Below are 20,575 nucleotides of genomic sequence, written 5' to 3'. Positions count from 1 at the left end.
TAATGCAGGCATTTACAGATATAAATTTACTGCTATGAATTTCACTCTAAGTGCTCCTTTATTAGTGTCTCATAAATATGATGTATTTTTTCTTTATTTTCATTAATTTCAGAGTGTTTCCTAGCTTTATTTTAATTTTCTTAAGCCATTGACTATTCTGGAGTGTTTATAAAGTTTCCATACATTTGTGATTTTCCCTACTTCTTGTATTATTTGATTGATTACTAATTTCATTTTATTGTGGTCAGAAAACATTTTTGTATTATTTCTTTTTTTCCATAAATGTATTGAGGTAAAATTGAAGTACAATAAAATGTACATATTTGAAGTATGCAATTTGATCAGTTTTGACATCTATGCAACCTATACAATCAATATAAAAAGCATTTGCAAAGCTTTATTAAAAATATGAAATTGGGCTGGGGATGTGGCTCAAGTGGTAACACACTCACCTGGCATGTGCGGAGCACTGGGTTCGATCCTCAGCACCACATAAAAATAAAATAAAGATATTGTGTCCACCAAAAACTAAACTAAAATAAAATAAAATAAATTCTCTCTCTCTTTAAAAAAATATGAAATCATGCAGACTGTGTTTCCTGCATGATTTATTACATTAAAAACCAATCACCTTAAGATCTGTAGAACCCCACCCTTACAGGTCAACTCTCTTCAAAATCATACATCACACTTATGAATATCTCAGAGGTCAAGGAAGAAAGAGAAAAGTAAATAAAAAGTGCTTTGAACTAAGTGATAATGAAAGCTTAATGTATCAAGATTTCTGGGATGAAACGGCACTCAGATAAGCATTTATAACTTACAGTATTTGTATCAGAAAGAAACTAGCTTAATAATCAGATTATTTTCAAATTATATAGTAGGGAGGAAAATTTAAGAGTAGGACCAGAAATATATAAACTAGAGAAGAAATAATACAGCTAAAAGTTGATAAAAATCAAACAAGTCTAATCAAGAAAAAAGCAAGAATGCAAAAATTAATATCAATGGAAAGAGAGCTATCAAAATCACCCTACAGATGCTAAAAATATGTTGAATTAATATTATAATTGCATGCAAACATATATGATAGCTTGCATAACATGGTCTGTACTAGAGAAGGATCCATGTGCTACTGAGAAAAAGGTGTATTCGCTGATGATGGATGAAATATTCTATATATGTCTGTTAAGTCTAAATTATCAATTTTATTTTTACTTCTATATCTTCTTTATTTAGCATTTGTTTGGAGGAGCTGTCCAGTGGTGACAGAGGCATGTTAAAGTTCCCCAGTATTATTGTGTTATGGTCTATTTAATTCTTGAAATTGAGAAGGGTTTGTTTGATGTATGTAGATGCTGATGCTCCATTGTTTGCAAAAATATTTATAATTGTTATGTCTTGTTGATATATAATTCCCTTGAGCAGTATAAAATGGCCTTGTATGTCCCTTCTGATTAACTTTGGCTTGAAGCTCACTTTATCTGATATGAGGGAAGAAGCCCCTGTTGTTTATACATCCTTGTGAGTTATATGTTTATACCCATCCTTTCACTTTCAGTCTATGGATGTCTTTGTCTAAGAGGTGAGTCTCTTAGCATATTGTTGGGTCTTGTTTTTTAATCCAATCTATCAGTCTGTGTCTTTTGAGTGATGAGTTTAGGTCATTAACATTCAAGGTTATTATTTAGATATGATCATTTGGGTATGTTTCTAGTTTTTAACTTGACTTAGTTTCTCCTTTGATTGACATTTCCTTTAGTGTAGTTCCTCCCTTTGCTGGTTTTCAGTGTTTTTTTTTTTTTTCATTTCCTTCTTATGGAATATTTTGCTGAGTATATTCTGTATTGCAGGCTTTCTAGTTGTGAATTCTTTTAACTTTTGTTAATCATAGAAGGTTTTTATTTCATCTTCAAATCTGATGCTTAATTTTGCTGGACATAGGATTCTTGGTTGGCATCCATTTTCTTACAGAGCTTCAACCATGTTGTTCTAGGACCTCCTAGCTTTAAGGGTCTAGATTGAGAAATAAGCTGAAATCCAAATTGGTTTCACCTATATGAAATATGATATTTTCCCTCTCTCAACCTTTAAAATTCTATCCTTATCCTGCATAATAGGCATTTTCATTATATTGTGCCTTGGTGTGGGTTTGTTGTGATTTTGTACATTTGGGGTCCTGTAAGCCTCTTGTATTTTATTTTCTATTTTGTTCTTTATGTTTGGGAAATTTTCTAATATTATTTCATTGAAAAAAAATTGTTCATTCCCTTGGTTTTTATCTCTGCACCTTCATCTATCCTGATAAATCTTAAATATTTTCATGTTATCCCATAGATCTTGGAAGGTCTAGTCATGGTTTCTCAACATCTATCTATGGTCAAATGGGAGTTCATAACCCACTTGAATCAAATATATGAAATATGATATGTCAAGAACTATGTAATGTTTTGAACAACCAATAATAAAAAGTAAAAAAAAATAAAATCAAAATTTAAAAAGTTTGCTCCTAAGAATAGAAATATATTCAAAATTCAAAAAAAAAAGATTATATATTTTGTATTTATTGCATGAGTTTCTGTCTTTGAAGTGCTCTAGTCTGTTGGTGATGCTTTCTAATGAATTTTTAATTTCCTTCATTTTGAGATTTCTACTTTTTTTCAGAGTCTCTTCCTCTTTATTGAAGTGATCTTTTATTTCTTGTATTTTCTCTCTGATTTCATTCCTTATAACATCCTTTACTTTACAAATCAGATTAACTATATACTTTCTAAGCACCTTCCCTAACATTTTTTCCACTGTGGTGTCAATGGATTTGGTTACTGGAGTATCTTGGTTTGTTTGGGGTGATTTGTTCCCTTAATTATTCATGTTGTGTGTGTGTCTACCTAATGGTATGGATCTGAGGTGATAGAGTTTCTACCCTATGGACTTATAGTGTCACTGAAGATTTCTAATACCTCACTGTTTATGGGGAGAAAATAAATAACAACAACCAATGCAAACAGTTTACATCATTAAACAAAGTATTTTTTACTAGGATGTCTACAATGTTAATTATCACAATAAACAGAAATGATATGACCAGTTTATGCCTATAATAAAAAACAGAAAGTTCAGGGCTGGGGCTAGGTCTCAGTGGTAGAGAATTTGCCTAGCCCAGGTGAGACACTGGGTTTGATCCTTAGCACCACAAAAATAAATAAATAAATAATATTTTAAAAAACTTGCAAGTTTGCAAAAATGTTTACATTTTCAAGTAGTGGACAGGGAAAGAAAAGAAGTGATATTGGATGTGATAATTGTGAGGGAGGAGGAAAAAGGAAATAACAAATTAAAGAAGAGTGAAAGAGAAAAACAATAGAGATTGGCTGTTAGCAGAAGAAAAGACCAAATTAAGGAAAACTGGTAGGAGAAAAAATATATAACAAAATTTTTTAAAATTTTTAAATAAAAGAATATTTTAAAAACCTAAAGTATGTTAGTTCAGAAAAAAAACTAATCATGAAAAATAACTGGCTTCAAAAACACTAGAAATGAGAAAAAACATTTATAAATATGTATAAATGTCTTTGTACCATTAAAGTCACAATTAAACAGAGAAAAATGAAAAATAAAGATTTTGATGAAAAGTTAAAGAATTCTTTCCATTGGAGTTCAGAATATTCTCAGCTTCTCTTCTCAGTAGTTTTAGATGGGGTCATCTGGAGCATGATTCTCCATTCTGTGGATTGCTGGAGTGAAAAAGGTAATCCCATAGGCTGAATTCCTGGAAGCAGATTTTAGGCTTAAGTGGGCTCCAGGCTCTTCACTGAATGCCAGTTGATTTGGAGATTTTAATTCCGTGCACCTCCAGTGCCCAGTACTTGCTGGTCCATGATGGAAGATTGTACCCCAGGGATCTCCCCTGGGTTCCACTTTTGTGGTGGGAGAGTTAATTCTTAATCCTCTACATCACCTTCAGACCCCGTGTTTCCTGGTCTCCAGTTCAGTCTCCAAAAATCTTTTCCACCCCTGCCTTCCAAGTTCTCAGTCAGATGCATCTTTCCCAGCTAGTTCTGTAAACAGTGGAACTGGAGGGGGAGAGGTAGAGCCAGGTGGGCTTCCAAGACCTGTTGTCCTCTGTGTAAATCTCTTTCCATGTTTGTTGTTCTCCTGGTCACTTAAACACACTCTGTGTTGTGCAGTGTGTGTTTACCTGCCTGTATTTTGTGCCAAACTCGGGTTTCCCAGGAATTGGCCCCTTCAGCCCCCAGTCTCCATGCAGCAACTGCAAAATTGTTCCTTCCTTTGTCTTCCACATGCCACCTGAAGAGATGGCAGCTTCTTTACCCACACATTGATATTGGGCAGCATTTCTTTCAGGTTTGCAGGATAATGTCCTTGATCTCTAACACTCCATACCCAGAAATTTCCTGGGCCTACCCAAAATTCGGGTTCTTATAATTCCCTTATCCCTCCACTATGAGGATAAAGAGACCACTCTGCCTTGTACTTCTGGCCCAGCAGCTGCAGTGGCTGTGCCGCTGGGGATTTCTTCCTCATCTTATTGTATCCAACTTCCTGAGTCCCCAATCTGCTTTGAATGTCCAGTTTTAAATTCCAGGAAAGTCCCCACACTTTTTTTTCACCCACCTTGCTGAGAAGCTGCCTGTCTGCTTTCTTGATTTCGCTCCACAGAGCAGCCAGGAAAGTGATCTATATTCCACCATCTTGAAAACCTCAGTTGTATTTATTTCTATGGTTTAAAATGGATTAATATTTCTCTTACAGAGTAGCATGTGGTGCATCCTGAAGAATGTTCCACATGCACTCTAAAAAATATGTATTCAAATGTTACTGAGAGGAGTGTTTACAGAAGCCCTCTAGGTTTAGATGGCCGACAGTGTTGTTCAAATTTGTTTTTATCCTTTGCTTAGTAGTTTTATTCATCATTGAGTGTGGAATATTGAAGAGGTCTTCAACTAGTATTTCTGGATTTTGCATTTCTCTGCATTTCCACCAAGTTTGTTGTTCTGTATAATTTTGTGTTGCTTACTGACAGGAATACTGAGAAATACATTATTTAGTCATTTCAGTATTATGTGGTATCTTAAAGTGTACTTATACAAACTAAGAGAGTCAGAATGTTGCTAGGTTATATAATTTTATAGGAATATTATTGATCAAAATCATTATTATGTGATGTATGGCTATATTTTAGTCCTTGTTTATTAGGTGCACATATATTTTGCATTGTTCTGTCTGTTGAATTTACATTTTATCATTTGCTATGGTTTATATAAGTGTCCGCCACAGACCTGTGTGTTAAAGGCATGATCACTACTTCATGGTACCATAGGGAGAAGGTGGAGAAGGTGGAGCCTTTAAGAGTAGAGTCCTGGTGAGAGAAAGTCCCCTTCTTTGGGTCATGCCCTTGATGAAAATTTAGGGACCCTGATTTTTCTTATTTTTCTCTATTTGCTCCCTGGCTAGTATGAGGGGTTCAATTTTTTTCCACCAAGTGTTCCCTAGTGTGATGCTTATTAGGCCACGGGTTACAAGGCAGCAGGACCAGCTACGCATGGAATGCAATTTCTGAAACTGTGAGCCAAAAGTAGACTTTCCAATTTATATATTGATTACCTTAGGTGTTTTGTCACAGTGATGGAAAGCTGCCTAATGCATCATTTCAAAATGTCCCTGTTTATCACTACTCCCATTATAGGCTATTTTTTTTTTAATATTTGTGTAAGTACTCCAGGTTTATCATGGTTGCTGTTAATATATCAATGAGATTTTAATGTACTTGTAACTGTGAAGTATGACTCCTCCAGCATAGTCTGGTCTTATTCTTTTGCCTAAAGCAATAATCAGGCCTTGTGATTGGCTTGGTCATTCCACTTCCACTTAATGTTAATATTTATACAGTTGAATTTGTCTGTCATTTAACCATTTGATTTCCATGTGTCTTATATGTTTTTATTCTGTTCTCCCTAACATAGTCTGCATGTGTCACATGGATATTTTGTAGTATGTTAATTCTCTTAATCATTTTTTTCTAGAGTCTACTTAATGGTTGCTTGAAGGATCTAGCGTATACATCTGATCTTACTAGAAACCACTTTGGAAACTACTAACTCAATTTCAGTGAAATATAAAAATGCCACCTCTATAGTTCTATTTGCTCTTCTTCCTCTTTGTGTGCTTAATATTAAACATATCCTGACTGAATGTTATCCACAAAAATACATATAAATATTATACCTTTATGTATTTAAGGGAATTTTTTATTTAGGTGCCTTCAAAGACACTCCTCTGTTGTACAACACAGAGTCTACCATCACCAGCATATTCTACATCTCATAAGTTTTATTCTTGCAAATTTCATTTTTGTTTTTTTATGTATCTTTCATGTCTCTTATGTAAATTACTGAATATGCTGTCACTCATTTTTCATTTTAAGCTTAATGTCAGTTCTGGGCTAGACTGATTGTTTTTATCTGCTTTCTGAATTGCATTTTCTCGTTTTCATTGTATTCTTGGTGGCTTTTAATTTAATGTCAGACATTCTGACTTAACCAAGTTAGGTACCAATATTTTTGTATGTCATTTACATTTTTCAGCATTTATTACTGGGACAAATGAAGTCATTCAAGACCTGTTTGGTTCTTTGTGTTCTGTCTTTTATCATTTTTTAGGTAAACCAGAAAGTGTTTAGTGCAGACTAATTTTTTACCAGTTTGGACATGAGATCCTCCTGAATATTCTGTTCAATGCCCGGAAAAGTATGAGACTTTCCAGTACTGCTATTGAAAACAGACACTCTTAATTTGTGTTGTGTATCCTTAGGTACCTTTGTTAGTTCTAGTCATTTTACTCATTGCAATTCTAAATTCTCTGTCCTGTTTGTTACCAGGTCAACAAGATACATTCAGAAATGGTGAGAGTAAGCAAGTAAGCATCTATCTTACTTTGTCCATGTGGGTAAGAGACAAGAAAAGGTGTGCACATATGTCAAGTCCTTGAATCTGCTAAGAACAATTTGGACAGCAACTGTTGATACACCAGTTTGGGTAGCAAGGCAGCAATATAACCAGATCTTTTTGGACTTCTGTGGACAGGTAAAAACAAACAAACAAAAAAAGTAGCAAGCAGAAGAATTAATGAATGGTATGAATACTCTACCTAGAAATATTACCATGTACAACAAAATATAAAAATTAATGTTAATGTTAAACCATGCATGGATTCTTTGATGTTCATAGACCCTCATTTGTAATCCAAACAGCATCCAAACCGGTCTATTTTTCAATGGACATGTTGCTTTTTAAATGTGTAAGGAAAGGTTTAATACCTATGTGTTTGTCAGTATTCCATAATTGTGACTAATGTCTGGATTTATATTATTAATATATATTATGAGGGGGGAAAGCTTTATTTGTTATGGGAAATTATGGCAACAGAGAGGGACAAATGGCACTTTGAGATACAGAAGAGCAAGGTTTATGAAGCACATTTGCAGACTCACTGCAGTCTTTTCCAAAGGCTGAGCCCATCCCTTTGTTCTCAGTATCTTTTATACAGTACAGAAATCTAGGTTTCAAGTCTTTCTCATACAAGTATCCTTATCTTCCCCCTTTCCTGCCATAGCTGCTGAGCCAACATGATTACAGAATCCTAAACTAGCAGTTTGTACCTATTAACAGAGAGAAAAAGAAGCATCTCAGGAAGGAGTTGCTCTTCAATTTGGCCTTGGAAGTTTCATTATTTTCATCCATTGCTTTGGGACCTGTAGCAAAACAAATGCTATGGTGGTGATATGGCTCCCTGGCTGTCAAGCCACACAGCCAACCTAGTAGTACCACCCAGAAGAGGCAGTAAAGAGGTAGAGTGTCAGAGAGGTTGCTGGGAGGATTGGAGCCCAGACATCAAGCATAGCAGGCAGCCCTGTGGAGCCACCATGCAGGGATGGTGGTCCTGAGCCACTCTGAGCTATGATAGGACAACCTGCCATCCTTGGGAAGACAGGTTGGAACATGGTACTGTTGCCTGCTACAGAAGGCCACTTCATGCAGTGCTACAGCCTGGAACCACAATCATATGCCATCCACAACTCCATCTCCTGCTTCCTGACCTGCAATAAGAAAATGAAAGTGGGGCAGACAAGAATGAAAGCAGCCTTAGTATGTTTCCAAACCCTAATTAGCATAAGTTTGGACCAAAAGTATTAGTACTTTTCCAAACACTAATTAGCATGAGTTTGAACCAATAACAGTATAGTTTTTTTAAAAAAAAATCTTAATTAGCATAAGTTTAGGCCAATAGCAGTGACACAAGTGCTATATAAACCCTTAGATTAGCACACTATGAGGAGGGAAAAATGTGTTATGGGGTTCTCTCTTGTGCTATAAGAGTTCTATTATTGTTTCTATTCTTTAATTAATCCTATTCTTACACCACTCATCTTAGTCCGTGGATTTCATTCTTGAAATCAGGAGACTCTATCTCAAAATAGATAAAAAGAGCTGAGGATACGAATCAGTGGTTAAGTGCTCCTGGGTTCAATCCCCAGTACCCCCAAAAAAAATCTGGAAAGAAGGAGAAATTGATTGTGAGCTGCTCTGGTCTGCTTTATCACTGGAAGACACAGCTCACTATTAAGAGCTGAAACACTTCTCAGCTGCAGAGACCTGCAACCTTCTGCAGCCCACTCACCAGCATAAGTAAAGAAACTCTGGTTTCACCTGTCAACAGAAGTGAGTAATCAAGTTTCATTTCAAAAGGTGGGTTTCAATGGGACTTCACAGAAGAGGAAATCATTCACATCATAGAAGCCATTTATCAGTTACAGAAGCAAGAATGGGCTGGGTTCCCAATAACCCCTCCAAGGGCACAGCCCCCAGGAACCTAACTTCCATCCATTAGGCCCAAATCCTAAATGTTCCAGCACCTCCCAATAGAATCATGGTTTGGGGATCAAGCCAATGTGTGGGGGACACTCAAGATCAATGTTATAGCACCCTAAAATATATAAATCATTTTGAAAATTAAGAACGAAGTTGGAAAGCTTAAAATAGTTTATTCTAAGACTTATGAAATCACAGTAATGAGCAAAACATGGCATTGATGTAAGAACAGACACATAGATCACATTTTTTAAAAAATTGCCAAGATAATTCAATGGAGAAAACGTAGGGTTTCAACACATGTTACAGGAACACCTGGACATCCATATGGGAAAAGGAAATGAACTCAATCATTTTGTCACATCATAATCAAGATTTAAATCACAACATATCTAATGCAATAAAGCTACTGAACATCATTTTACAAACATAGAGGAAAAATTATTGAAATTGTGTTAACAAAATTTTGACTACATAAAGTATAAAGCAAAAGGTACAAAATATAAAACAAAAGTGATGAAATGGATTGAATCATGCTTAATGCCAACTTTTAATAACCATAGTAAAGGAGATGAAAACACAAACCACAGAAAAGAAGAAAAACTTTTTGCAGGAAATATATTTGTTATACAGCCAGTATCCAGAATATAAGGAGAACATTTCCAATTCAATAATGAGACAACCAGCCCTTACCTCCATGGACAAGAAATGTCAAGAAGAGTTCAGAGGCTAAGCTAGACAAGTCCCTAATAATTATTGAAAAGATGCTCACCATCAATAGTCTCCAAAGATGTACAAATTAAAATCACAATGAGATACCACCTCACCTCAACTAGAATGGATAATGTTAAAGAGAGTTGTGACAATACCAAACAATAACTATTATTTCAGTAATATCCAGTATTAAAAATGAATGAAATATTAATGCACACACAATAACATAACAAAGCTTAAAATAACTGTTATAGCAAAGATTATATACTATATGGTTGCATGTACATGAAATTTCAGCATATTCAAAATTCTATTCAGAAAGCAGATTGGTGATCACCTGGAGCTGGAGTAGAGGAGAGGGTCACACAAGAAAGCAGAAGAGTTCAGAGTTTAGGACAAGGGTACATAAGAACATATTCTGGTCATAGTGGTGGTAAATGATTCAAAACAACTTTACACCCCAAATTAGTGAATTTTATTTCACATCAATCTCTTCATAGACAAAAAGAGCAAAACAAAGTATTTATCTGATGAATAAAATTTGACAGGATTCCTTGCTAGCAGTCTTTCACCACATGTAATTTGAAATGAAGAAAAGCCTAAAGTTTAATAGTCAAAGATGGTAACTAATTTGTACAGAAAGGAATAACTAGCAATAGAACATGACAATATTTTACATATATTATTTTTTAATATGTAAAAGGACAGATGACTTTTATAGCACAATGTATTACACTGTCTGGCTAGGTTTACAATGAACACTGATGTAGTATACATAGTGATATTACAGAAGGGTGGTTAAATGGAAACACGCTGCTATAAATTTCCTGTATTTTACTGAGTGTAAGTTCAATGTTACCTAAAGTAGGTTCTAAAAAATTAAAGATGCAGTTTTCAATTTCTAAACCACAATTAGAATGAATGCAAATAGATACAACTAATAGCTAGAAGAAGCATTAAATTCCATAACTGTTTTTGCATATTTTAGATGTTATTGAGAAAGAATTGTGGCCAGGGTACTCTGAGGTGTCCTGCTTATCTGTTTTCATGAACCCATGAACCTTACTCACTACAGAAGTCAATAGGGATGTTTAATTTATTTTTGTAATGTCTGCTGAATATGCATGTCTCTTGTGACAATGCAGGTGAAATAAATTATTGTTAATATATTTTTTCAATTTGTGCCTTTCTTCTTTACCAAGTTGTATGCTGATATTCTTATTCATTTTGATTAGGAATGTAAGCACTACAGAATATTGAATTTAAGAAAGAAGAAAATCAGATCCTGACATATGGGAACTGCTCTGGCACTTAGAGCTAGGGGTCAGAGTTGTTAAGAGCTATTGTGGTGCATATAGTGAGGCCATGGTATTCCCTGTTGGACAAAAGGCATACTAAGAAGCAATGTCAGACAAGTTCATTCTGAAACACACAAAATAAGGTAAAACAAAAGTAGTACATAACAACTTTTTCTAAGCACCTTAAAAAGTTTAGGAATTTTGCAATTAACAGAACACTAGCCAGCTTCCTATATAGGTGGATATGAATAATAGCAACTTTTTTATTCTAATTTGTCTTATGTTATGGCAGAATGCAATTCATTTCATATTACACATATAGAGCACAATTTTTCAAGTTACTGATTGTACACAAATTATTTTCACTCCATCGCGTCTTATTTGGGTACTTAGGTAATGATGTCTAACTCATTCCACCATCATTCTAACCCCCTGCCCCCTCCCTCCCCTTTGCTCTACCTAAAGTTCCTCCGTTCTTCTCATGCTCCTTCCCCCACCCCAGCCCATCACCATTATGAGTCAGCATCCTCATATCAAAGCAAATATTTGGCCTTTGGTTTTTTGGGATTGGCTTGCTTCACTTAGCATTATATTCTCTAACTTCATCCATTCACATGCAAATGTCATGAGTAATGTTCCTTTGTGTATATATACCAAAGTTTCTCTATCCATTTATCTACCAAAGAGCATCAAGGTTGGTTCCATAATTTAGCTACTGTGAATTGGTGACAGCACCTTCTTTACAAATTTATTCCTGCTCAAGTCTGTACTTACTATGGCTAAGATTTACTTATTCATTTCATCCCATAATCTCCCTCTTCTGGACACCACCCAATCTAGAGTGAAATCCTACTTCCTTATTCATCCCCCATATCATCCAACCAAAGCCCCAGTTTTCATATAAGGATATTTTAACTGACTTCCATCCAGGAGTCAAGTGTATCTTTGTGGGTAGGAGACTGAATATTAAGAATACACTAGATATGCACTGTCATCAATAGTAACAGTGAACTAGACATAGTTATTTATGTTTCAATTCACAAAAAAAAATTAAAATTCAACTGTTTAGTTGGCCAGCCACATTTAAATGCTAAATAGACACATGCAAGTAGTGGCTACCTTATTAGAAGGTGCAGAGATACAACAATTTCATCACTACATAGTATTCTTACCAACAGTACTGCTGCCAGACTAAGCTTAGGTCCCTTCTAAATACATATAAAGGCTGATTATAATTAGTCATGACTCTCATGATAATTAGTAATGACCCTCATGACTAGAATTAGGACCTCCTAAAGCAGAATCCAGAGAGCTGCTGTGGCCAGTAGCCCTCTGAGGATGTAGTGAGAAGATGGCTGTCTATGAGGAAGTTTCTCTCACTAGGAATGAAGTGTTAGCACCTCCATCTTGGATTTTTCAGTCTCCAGATCTGTGAGAAACAAATATCTGTTGTTAATAAGCCACCCGGTTTGTTGCATTTTTGATACAGCAACCTCACAGACTACAGTAACTGCACCACTACACCCACTTAAAATGAAAAGAGCCAATATTATTTCTCATGGAGACTGGTGTGCCCTGATATGGACACAGGCTTCCATAAGAGGTTATGAGTGATTATCTCTCTGGTGCCTTCACCCACAAACTGTTACCAATAGCAAAGAGAAACATGTCCCTTCATCTCTGTTCCCAGAAAAAGGACAGTTGTGGCATCAAATATTTAGGGGGTGGCTTGTCCTCCAGGGCAGAGCACCAGAGAATACAGCTCAGGAGATGATCTGGACATAATGAAGAGGCAAAGAGGATGGGGACAGTTGGGAACTCTCCTGGGTTTTCCGAGCAGCAGTGCTCAAAGTGGTCTGTGGAATATTTGGGTGTGCTTAGATACTCACTGTCACAAGAGTCACAAGCCAATTTTATAATGCTACCCAGACATTATTTGCATGAAAGTAAAACTTGCAGAATGGAAGCTAACACAGTTATTGTTCTCTACATCACCTCTTAGTTGCAGAAGACAAAAAAGTCAGTTGCAATTAAACATGTCCTGGTGAGATTGTTCGAAATTGTTAACTTTATCAATTATTTATTCTAGGGTCCTCATTTTCAAAATATCTCATATGATTAAATGGAAAGCCCATGTGTATCACTTTCAGTGCATTCCAAATAGAATGTTTGTGTCAGCAAAACCATTTTATGAGCTGTATTGACTGCTTTTTTAGGGAATACCATTTTACTTGAAAGAATGCATGACACAGAAAGTGTGATTTCTAAAATTGTTGCCTGACACTGTCTCAAAACTAAGTGTGAGCTTGTTCCTTCAAGATAACGCACTGGCAGTATATTTGACAGTGATAGAATAGAAGCTCTGAAGAGAAAGAATTTTGAAGGACTTCTACCCACCACCCTAAATCTGACAGTTTCTGAATACGTACATCCTTTTCTGAGGCCTCTGTAATAATATTATCAAATATGGCTTTTGATCATCTGCTCTTAAGTATGCAACACTGTAAAAAGAATATAATTTGAGAAAACAATATATTGCTTTTTCTATACTCATATATTAGCACGAGATCTATTCAATGTGAAAGATAGACATATATATATTTTAACATGACAGAATATGAGCTATTGGTGAGTGTTTCAAGTTCCATATTTCAAAGAACCTTTAAGTGTTGGGGGCCGCCCTGAATAGGAGCTGAGCTTGCCCCCTTAGCCTTGAATAATGAAGGTGTTGAACTGGCATTGCATGCAGTGTGAAGCCAGTGGGCCTTACCTTCACTGGACAAGGAAGTGCAGCTCTGGGATTGGGCGTCACCCAATGGGACTGGCTACACCCCCTGTTTGTTGTAACACAATTCCTTGCCTTATTTGGATGGAATATTCTATGGAATGTCTTTTCCCTAACAAATAGAAGGGCTCAGGGTATGCTGGCTCTCTCGGGCCTTCTTTGCTCCTCTTGCTCTCCAGTGTGGGAGCTGACACCTGAGGTCTCAGAGCCATCCCTAAGCCCCACGAAGGGTATTTCTGTGTTTCTGTGGTCTTTTAGTTGCCAGCCAGCCCAATTAACACAGAGTGACCCTGAGTCCATCGCCTACAGGGGACGTGGGAAATATTAAAGTTAACACATGTGTCATTTTAATGTAATATCCACGTTGCATAGTCAGTTATCTGACAAAGTTATTAAAACATTCCTCCTACAAAATGTGTGAGGCCAGATTTTTTTCCACTCACTTCAGTTTGCACAGATTAAGTGCAGAAGTATGTATAACAATCCAGGGGTCGTCTAATGAGACAGGCAAAAAATGACTTGCAAAATGTGTAAAAAAAAAAAAAAACTGTTGACAAGCAGTGGGTTATTATTCTAAATGCATTAAAATCTTTTAAATGGTTTATTTTCATATACTGTAAGCATACAGATATAATTCACAAAAGCAATATTACCTTTGCAGTTCACACTAATTTCAAGGAGAGTATAGAGGTCCAAAGCCAAAATGTTGACAATGGCTGAATTAGCCCCTGGGTAAGGATTCAAAAAGACAGTGTGACAAACAGCACTGGACCCAAGAGGATCAGTGTCAAGGTAAAGCTCCAATACCCAGGACATGAATCTCAGGTTCTAGACCAGAAGGATTCTGGGGTGGGAGAGATTCCCCATCTCCTCAAAGTTTCACTTCCCCTCTCCCAACATTAGTCAGATCCTTCTGCCTGGACACTCAGGATGTGGCCCCATTTCTCATTCCCTTTGGGTGTTGGGATTTTAGAGAGGCCAATCAGCATCATTGGTTCTCCTTGCTGAAGTCCTCACACACACACCTGGCCTCAGATTATCCTCAGCTTCCACATCTCCCCTGTTCCATTCCCTTATGTGTTTCTACATCATGGTGACTTAGCCAGGACACCAGGGGCATCACCACTGTCAACTACCTGGATAGAAAAAGGCTCCTAACACTTGATGGAAGAATAAAAACATGAGAACTTTGCAGATTCCATTGTTTTCTGTGCTGGGTTCTTTGCAGGTGGGGACAGGTGAAGGCTGTGAGGAGCTGAGTGTGGACAGTTTGTGCCCAATCAGTGCCATTCCATTGTGGGCTTTGAGTCAGTCCTCAGGGGTCATCTTCCATTCTGCTTTGTCCTTTTCCCTCAGTGCCACCACAACAAGTGAACACAGGGACTTTGACCTTGTCTAGGTTTTGCCCAGTCTTCAGGATCTTGGGCAGCGAGAGCTTTGTGTGGTTGGGTCAGCCTAAGATCAGGCCTGGCTCTGACTCTTAGCTTTTAAGATTTGTTTAAAGCTTTTTCTTGTGTTGAGTTTTGTTTCTTTGTTTCTGTGGGAGGATATTTCCTATTCTTGTTCTTTAGTGTGAGTTCTGGTGTCATTCTCCTTTGTATGTCTCCTGCCTCTGACAGCAACAGAAGCCATTGTCCCCAAAAGTGTCTCCACAAACACAGGGCAATCCCGGTACATGTGGGATTCTGTGTCATCAAAAATTAAATTTTCCCTGGCCAGCTGTTGGCCTCATTCCAGGGCTGTTTCCTGAATTGAATTTCCCATCTTTTCCTCAATCTTTCAAATGAATCACACTGTGGGACTTGCATAGAGGAAGGATGTCATGACTTTTCATCTTAGATACATTCCTGCTAGTTTTCCATTTTTTCTACTCACCTATGCCTCTTCCTGCCAATAATCCTAGTAGTCCCCCTGCTGGCTCCTATCCAGATCCACAGATTTATGAATCAGAGTCTAATTATATTTTTGTTTGGCTGAGAAACAGGATGAGCCTAGGTTTAGCCAGGGTTGAAGAGGGGAGGACAAGCATCATTGGAGAGAAAAGCCCAGGCAAACCAGACCCTCAGTGTGAGAGACCTTGTTCTGCAGCTGCCACAGAGAAGCCTTTGTTCTGAGATTCCATTAATGAAGATATTGTCACTAGGTTAGGGAGGTGCTTTTGAGTGCTGTCATATACTGTGTATATGACAAACAATTTTTGCATTTCTGACCTATCTTGGAACTAAAACAGTAAAATTTCTATTTTTGTGGAGTCTGAGTTTTACTGGTAACAGGCAGATGATATACACTAAGCAGAGTAAGGAAAGTGTTCATGTTAGGAGGTGGTCAGTGTTACAGGGAATGTGATCCAGAGTGCTGGTGTGTGGGCACAGGGAAGATGACTATTTCTCTAGGGTTGCAGTGGGCCTTTGGGGAAGGTGGCAGATTAGAAGAACAGGAAGATTCTGGGAATGGTTTTCTAGGCAGGGGGAGCTATCAGTGGTAATGCACTAGAGCAAGCTCATGTCTATGCATTCTGGAAGAACAAGGAGGCTTGAGTGACTGGACCAGAGTCATTATGAGGAAGTTATGAGTACAGGACATGTGGACCTGAGGTTTTGGAAGGACTCCTACTGCGAGTGAGGCAGCATGGGGCAAAGACAGACAGTGGGAAACTTCTTTCAAGAGCTCACTCTGGCTGCTCTGCTGAGAACAGTATGGAGAGTACAGGGGCAGGTGAGGAGGTGGGAAAGTGTAGGAACTAGTGAGTCCTCCAGAACAGACATGTCCCTAACATCACCTGGGTTGTGAAAGTGACTGGTTTCTACAGAACATTGAAGGTGGACTTGACAGCATTTCCTGATGGACTAAATCTGAGGTATGGCAAAGAGGAGTTGAGCAAGACACAAGTGAGTTTGGTCTGTGAAAGAATGATGGAGCTGCTCTTCACAGATACAGGGAGAACTCTGCAGGGCACAGGTGTGGATAACTGAATGCAGAGCAGGCTCTCAGTGTAGGAGAAGCTGTGCTGTGAGGAGCACTAGAAATGCAGGTGAGGGGGCCAGTTGGCAGAGGAACAGATGAATGTGGAAATATTTAGACGAGGGAATGATATCTAGGAAGTATTGCCATTTAAATGATAGCTAAAGCCTTGAGAACTGATGAGGTCATCAAGGGAGAGATTGGCAGCAGAGGAGAAAGGGAAGAAGGACTGAGCCTGGAGCTCAGTGTAAGTGACCTGATCAGGCCCCAGCAGACTGCAGAGTTCTGGCCCCACAACTAGAAGCTGGTAGAACAGGGAGTCCCAGACTTTCCTGCATTGGGATCCCCTGTATGTCACTTTAAGGAGCAGATGTTCTGGAGTTGAGCAGGAGATTGCATATTTAAGAGAAGGTGGTGCTGGTTCTGCTGCTCTGCAGATCACACTTCTTACTGCAGTGGTAAGAAGGTAGAGCAGGATTCCAGACTGTGCATTGATAAGTGTCATTTTGTGTCCCAGCAGGTACAGGCAGATGGAAGATTTAAGAGGTGACTCTCAGCTCAGCATAATGTAAATCTCCCAATAATGCTCTCTGAAATCACTCCCAAACCTGATTTACCTGTCACTTCTTTCAGAAAAAAAAAAAGTGCCAGTTTTTCTAGTTTAAGCATAAAGGAAATTATATATGTGTTTGGAGAGCTAATTTAGTTTTGAATAAAGTCAGAGAACCAGGCTTGACACCACAGCACCAGAAACAATCCATGATCCTTCCCTCAGTTAAGAAGCATTGATCCTGGTGCTGGACTCAGATGCCACTGAGACCTGATGCTGCCCTCTGGAATCTACAGCAAGGACTCCTGTCACTGATGCTCATGGATGGAATCTGGACATAACTGTTGCCACTAATGCTACCTTTGAAAGTCATTCTGCACAGTGCCAGCTTCTTGTGTCTGTACAGGTTGTGGGCCTGGTACATGTGGTCACCTGACTAGTAGAGCCCAAGCCTGGCAAATGCTCAAATGCAATAATGTTGAGAAAAGTGAATGTTCCTCTTTTATGCAAGGAAAAAAATTATGCCTTCTTCTGATGTTTTATAAGTATGGAATTTCCCTACAGTATTAAGAGAGTTCAAGTGCTGGAGCAGAGGGTGAACAATGGAATTGCTAACATCAGTTTCTAGAACAGTGAACCAAAGGAACTTGATCCAGCCTATCACAGGCACCTGAGATCCACTGAATGAATTCTAAATAACATGTATCAAATTATCTGATAGTTCAATTTGGAGTCCAGCTTTCCTCTACTCCAATTTATGTTCTCAGATGAGCAGAGTGGCAAAGTCATATGATAAAATGATGATCTCATCAGTTTTCTTCCTATCTTTGTCTCTTGCTAGGATTAAGAACCCCAGATCTCTAAGATGTCTTTGGATCCACAAATGGTGTGACATTAATGTTAATTTTATATTTTGTAGTACATGCACATAGGGAGAGTGTCCTTGACATTCATCAGTTGTTTATCTTTGAATTCTCACAAATTCAAACACCCTGCCAGTGTAGCTGCCTTGCTACTCAAACTGATGTATAACTATCTGATACCCAAACTGTTCCTAGCAGATGCAAGGGCTCAACATATGGGCACATCTTTACTGGAATGCTCCCCATGTGGACAAGGTAAGGTAGAAGCTTACTTGCTTATTACCATATCTGTATGTATTTTGTTGTGTCTGGTAAGGAAGAAGGTAGAGAATTTAGCATCAAAATATAAAGTTTATTCTAAATCCCCTAAAAGAGGAGCTGTGCAGCTTTGGCTGGTTGAATAGGTATCTATTGTTTGTTTGAAGGCTTTATTTGAAATAAAGAAATAAAATAAAAGGAAGAAGAAGGAAGGGTGGGGGGGGGGAGGAGGAGGAGGAGGAGGAATGTTAGCAGTCAGTTGAAGAGACAGCAGTTTCTTCCCTGCAAATACAGGTGCTGCCCTAAAAGAGCCTCCCAAGCAGCAAACACCACAATGGAAGGAAAAGAAAAACAGATTTATTCTCACACCTTAAACACAAAAATATATGCGAAAGTAGATAGTTCTTCAGATTGCACAACAAGGCCCCAAAGACTGCAGTCTCTAAGAAAAAGGGATTGACAAGGTGAGGCCTGCCATTGTCCATCTGTCTTCCTCCAGAGTGTCCAGGACACAGTGCAGGGAGGAGGAGCTCTAGCAGGCCAGCTCTCTCAGTGAGTTGAGGTGAGAAAGTTGTTAATTCCAGGAGTTCAGGGCAGTGAGAATGTGAAATGAAGGCACCTAGAGAAGGTCATTGAAAATAAAAGCAATGGAGGTCAGCAGGAGGCTCCCCTCAGTCCTCAGCTCCTCAGTAAAGGCACATTAGAAAATTATCCAAGGAGAGGGAAAGAATGACCCAAAATGACAAGAGGGAAAAATGGTACCTGGGGATACACAGAGCCAATGACAGTGTCTGTTTCCACTAGCAATATTGAGAAGGCTCATCGTTTTCTGGGCATTGGATAGAATACTCAGAAGGGTCTCCTGTCTGTAGTGGTGAATACTCAGCCTACACTAAACACTTTCTGATTTACTTAAGAAATTCTAAAAGACAGAACAAAAAAGATGAAATAGGTTCTGAATAACTCAATTTGCTAAAAGAAGTTATGGTGTAAATAAATGTCTAGTACTAACTTGGTTAACTCATAATGTCTGGCATCAGATTAAAAGTAACCCAGAAAAAAATGAGAGCAAGAAAATGCAATCAATCTGTATTTGGGGTAAAATTGGGAGTTCATAACCAACTTGAATCCAATGTATGAAATATGATATGTCAAGAGCTTTGTAATGTTTTGAACAACCAATAAAAAAAATATTCATTGTAAAAAAAAAAAAGAAGCGATACCATTGGGAAATAAAAAATAAATAAATAAATAAAACATGGCCAGAACCAAGTGAAAATAAAGAAATACAACAAAAATACCTGGTCTTAAATAAATTCCCCATTTATAGTTATAAATTAAGAAAATAAACTAATAAAAACTCAAAAAAATGCAATTTAGAAGACAGAGAAAAGCATCAATCAGAACTAACCTGGAACTGACAGTAAGGTTAAGATTAAAAGCTGATGATTTTAAAAATGCTTATGGTAAGTGTATGACATACATTCAATAAGTTACATAAAAGGCATGAAAGATACATAAGATATCAAAATAAAACTTCCAAGGAATAAAATGTCTGAGATATAAAATACACTGAATTTGAGAAGGGATTAATGATAGACTGTATTGTAGAAAAGATCAGAGTCTTTGAAGGCATATAAACAAAAATTTTCCTTAATTATATAAAGGTATAATTTTATAATATAAATGAGGGGGGCTGGGATTGTGGCTTAGTGGTAGAGTGCTCAACTAGCATGGATGGGGCCTGAGTTCGATCCTCAGCACCACATAAAAATAAAGTTATTGTGTTGTGTCCATCTACACCTAATAAATAAATAAATAATATTTTTTAAAAATATACATGAGGTGTCTGACATATTCAGGTAGGATATGTTTAGTACTAATCATTGAAAGAGGAAGAAGAGAAAACAGAGGTATAGAGGTCGCATTGCTATGTTCCTATACAGTAGTTTCCAAAGTGGTTTCTAGTAAGACCAGATGTATCTGGTAAGTCCTCCAAGTGAACATTGAGAAAACTCTAGGGAAAAACAATTAAGGGAATTAGTATACTATAAAATATTCACTTGATGCATGCAGAATAAATACAGGAAGAATTTAGGAACTAAAAAATGAGACACATAGAAAATAGGAGTAAAATGACTGACAAATTCAACAGAGTAAATATTGACAATTTTTCCTTCTTTCTTTTCCTTTTTGTGTGTGTGGTTAAAATTCTTAAGATTTCCCCTCTTAGCATATTTCAAGTAAATAATGGAGTA

The sequence above is a fragment of the Marmota flaviventris genome, chromosome 6, assembly GCF_047511675.1.
Source record: "Marmota flaviventris isolate mMarFla1 chromosome 6, mMarFla1.hap1, whole genome shotgun sequence".
Taxonomy (NCBI): domain Eukaryota; kingdom Metazoa; phylum Chordata; class Mammalia; order Rodentia; family Sciuridae; genus Marmota; species Marmota flaviventris.
This window is presented reverse-complemented; position numbering follows the sequence as displayed.